We start from the raw sequence: 4,430 nt of genomic DNA on the forward strand, positions 1-4,430 counted from the left end.
TTGAGGGGGTGATGGAGTGAGTGTGAGTGTGAGTGTGGATCAGATAGATGAGATAGAGGAGAGCGTGGGGGTGGTAGATAACTAGTTTTAGCAGTAGCGCTCTAAAGGTAAAGGCGCTACTGCTAAACTACCTAGCAGTAGCGCGCTCCGAATTAATGCGCTGCTGGTAGAACTAGGTTCGTGGCGGGGTCGTGGGAATTGTAGCAGTAGCGCGGCTTAGAGGAGGTGCGCTACTGCTACGTTTATTTCAGCAGCGAGTACTGCCGGAGCGCGCTACTACTACATTGCAGCAGCGCCTTAATTTAAAACTCGCTGCTTGTAAGATCCTGTGTGTAAGCTTTTCCCTAGTAGTGAATCCTGAAATAAATCCAGGAATAATGCGACACTACTTGGAAAACGGCTATAACTAATATGGACATTAATAGCGCACTATGTATGTGGTGCGTCATTAATGGCCATTTTATTAATGGCGCACCTACTATGTGGTGCCCCATTACAAGTTTTGTCCTGACCCCACACCCCTCCCCAGACTTAGCAGTGGCGCAGCAGTAAGAGATACGCCATTGCTATCTATACGTATGGCGCACCCCTACCATTGCGCCATTGCTATCACCCCTTATCCCCTCTCTCTAGTCACGTTCTCTCCCCTCCCCTTCCTCTGACACACCCACCCACCTCCCTCGACTTCGATCTAGATCTAGATCGGGAAGCCCCGGCCGCCCGCCTCTTCCTCTCCCTCCCGACCACGGCGAGCCACCTTCCACGACGAGCAATCCGAGGAGCTCCGCCTCCCTCTTCTTCTCCCCCACCCCCACTGGCGACGGAGGCGAGGTGAAAATTCCCCACCAACCGGAGCGCTTGCCTGCCGATGGAGGTCTCAGCCAGGCTCCGCCCGCCGTCTCCCGCCTCGACGGCGCTGCCCCGCCACGGCGGAGGGTCCCTGCGGCGGCTGCTCCCTTCGGCCCGGCCCGCCTCCCGAGCGGTCTCCGCCAAGATGCTTCCCTCCTCCCCTATCTTGTGGGTTGCGGGGCGCAGGGGGGGATTAATCGGTTGGATCGAGCTCGAAATGCGGCGGCGGCGCGGCGGGCGGGGATCGGGCGGCGATTTGGTCAGAGTTTGACTTTTTCCCTCCCCAGCCGCCGCCGCCGTGGACTCGAGCCGCGCTGCCTACTTTTTTCTCGCGCGTGTGGAATTCGCCTGATTTGGACTGGTGGATCACCTACCCCGGCGCGTCCGGCCAGCTCGGGAACGTATAGGCGCCTTCCGAGAGCTGCTCCCGTAGGCTCTGCTGGATCGGCGGCGTGCTCGTTTTGCTTTCCTCTTGCCATATCTGAATCACGCGTGCGCGCGCGCGCATTGATCGGAATTCGGGCTGCACTGCTAGAGCGGCCGTCAGGTGACCGGGGCGGTGCGGTGCTGGCCTTAGGACCCCGATTCTTCTAGATCGCCGTTCAGCCTGCTTGATTTTTACTACTACTACTTAATCATGATCTCTTGCATCAGCGCTGTGCTTACCTTGTGTGTTGTAAATGCAGAGAGGTAGCTGGGATGGAATTTTGGCGATTTGGTGCATTCTGTTGAGCTTCTGCTCCCTAATTTTTCCACTGATTTCTTAGTGGAATGGAAGGTGAAGAAGGTAGGCAGGGCTTGTATGCTCCATAGGTTTAGCACTTAGCTAGTAGGAGTATACTCTAAGGAAGGGGGGGATTCTGAATTTCTGGCCTCTGATAATGAGACCGGGTTACAGAAATGAGTGCGACTGCACCAGTAAGCTTTTGCGGTGACCATGGCCGAATAGGCTAGGGGTTAGTGCATTCCATCATATGCCCTGCACTTCCCGAAATGGTTAAAATGCTAAGAAAGAGCTGCTGCCTTACGTGCTGGCCCTGGTTGCCAGGAAAAATTGGTGCCTATGCAGTATGGGCCCCTACAAAATGATCTTTGTATGTGTGTCGACTGGTTAGGACGAGAATCAATCAAAATTGTTTTGCTACCACGTTATGAGTGTGAGCTATGTGCCTGGTGCTTATTCAGATAACTATGTTTGTTTGTCAATTGGTCGAGCATTGTCAAATCATATTGAAGAAAGAGCAAGCGTCTGTTCCCTTTAATGATAGAATCTTATGCACATATGCAGTACTATGAAATATCAGAGCTATTTTGGTAAGATTGATAAGTAGGTTGTAGCATTGAAAACATGACAATGCCGGTAGTACTATCAATGGTTCAGTCAGCGCCTCAACACCGTCTGCACTACTTCTGATATTGTTTTTCAGTAGCTTTTTTCTGCACCTTTTTCTATCAGTTCTTAGTGCTGCTGCCCCATGAACACATTTTTTTTTAATTTGACTGTACATTCAAATGAAGCCTTTGTTAAGTATACACTCCAAAATTCAGTTAACAGTAGCTTAACTGAATTTTCTGTTTCTGAATTTATAAACTCACTTTATATTCAGTTTATAAATTAACAGTAGCTTCAAAATTAAGTATCATTCGCATGGATCAACTGTTATTTTATTTTGTGGGGGATAAAGTTCAGATCATGAATAATGGCATTACAAGTGAACTTGGCACAATTACACATGTCCTGAACCTCATAGAATCTGACACTAGCAAGTCTTCATTGGCATGCAAGTACTACTTTTACATTGTCATGACAGGAACAATTAATTTGACATGTATCATTGGTACTGCTAAAACATTTCGTTCATGTTTCAACAAATTTGGTGAAGACCACTTCATATGTATTTTGCATATATGAATTATCTCCTGTTGCTTTCTAAGATGTTAGTTCTTTCAGTTCTAGCCCTCCTATCTTTAATTCCTGGCTGCTGGACTACCTGCAGGACAACGAGTTCATCTGCGGCAGCTATCGCTGTGAGCAGTCCATCCGCGACGCACTCCGCAGCGTCTTCGCCGGGCACAACGAGATCCTCAATGTCTGGAAGTAAGTCGCCGGCCATCTGTTTCCTGATGAATTTTCTTTCTAGCTCAATGTGATCGGATCTGACTAGTACGTTCAGATTTGCTCTTGTTTTCTTTTCAAATAGTACTAGTAGTCTATATTCCAGCTGTGCGACTACCTGTAGCCACTTGAACCGATGAGAATTCTTCAAGCCTACCTATAGCCACTTGAACAGATGTCTATCTCAGATCTGCTCATCTAAAAAATCCAAGTGGAGTAGTATACTGGTAGTATAGTATAATAATATTATCAAAAGGTAAATGCCCTGATTATTTAGCTCTGTCAGATAAATACTCGTCGAAAGTGGGCTCCTATCAAAATTCATTTCCATTATAATCTTACTCATACAATATTCACACCATGTAATTCTGGAAATATATGCTCATATCTAGTTCTGCATAAAAAATGACAGTATTGACATGTTATAAATAGTTTGTTTGTCTTTCTGTTTATTTTGTTACATTTTGCAGGGATAAAGTGAAGAAAAAGAAGAAAAGATTACTAGAAGATTAGTTTTAGGATTTTCTTTTATTTCCTTGCAATTTTCCTTTTATTGGATACTTGTAAAGACATTGTAATATTCTTACTATAATAAAATTATGATTCTATTTCATTTTTTGTTTTTAAATTATTTCTCCTTATAGGTTGTTTTCTATAAATTTGGATTTTTTTGTTTTCCAAATACATTACTAGTGGCGCATTTAAGCCCTTATTAGTGGCGCACCTTCCTTTATTACTAGTGGCGCACCTATAAGGCTATTAGTGGCGCACCTGGGGGGAATACCAGTGGAGCACCTAACGGTTAGTAGTGGCGCACCATGTGATGCGTCACTGGTATTTGGATTACTAGTGACGTGTTAATAGTGGCGCACCTATAGTGCGCCATTAATAGCAAAAACTGGTGCGTCACTAACAGCCTTTTTTCTAGTAGTGCGAGCACCAGTACTTGAACACCCTGGTGGGCTGAGGATACCACTGTCTCTCTAACCATCCAACTACGGATTGGTTCACGACCTGTTTTAAAAACTACGCCTACAAATTTTAAACCTACACCTAGAAATACTCCCACACACGCGTCACACCCACATTAAGCAAACTCGTCTATGTAGTATCGGTTGGTTACATTAAAACACATTCTCGATTCTCTTGAGAGGTAACATGTTGGATTTTATTTTATTTTGGTTTTCATTTTTATTTCTTTTTCCTATCGTTTTCTCCTTCCATTTTCCCTTCTCCTTTTTTACATTTTTTGTCTTTTCTCACTTTCCTTTTTGACACATATTAATGATTTTACAAAACCATGAATATTTTTAATCCACAAACATTCTTTTGGTATAAGTGAACACTTTTAATTATACGATGAATATCTTCTGAAATACAAGATGAATATATCTTTAGTGTATGATGAGCATTTTATAAATAGATGCTAAATATCTTGTTAATACACAATGGCCATTTTCGAAAT

At 44.5% G+C, this 4,430-nt stretch overlaps 1 long non-coding RNA gene across 1 annotated transcript; it reads left to right on the forward strand.

Annotated features, from left to right (window-relative positions):
- The first annotated feature begins 600 nt into the window (after positions 1 to 600).
- Positions 601 to 3,536, forward strand: LOC123143512 (uncharacterized). The gene is made up of 3 exons (XR_006470879.1): positions 601 to 1,636; positions 2,847 to 2,947; positions 3,436 to 3,536. It is a non-coding gene; the product is annotated as an uncharacterized lncRNA (long non-coding RNA).
- The last annotated feature ends 894 nt before the right edge of the window (positions 3,537 to 4,430 follow it).

This window comes from Triticum aestivum, chromosome 6D (assembly GCF_018294505.1).
Source record: "Triticum aestivum cultivar Chinese Spring chromosome 6D, IWGSC CS RefSeq v2.1, whole genome shotgun sequence".
NCBI lineage: Eukaryota > Viridiplantae > Streptophyta > Magnoliopsida > Poales > Poaceae > Triticum > Triticum aestivum.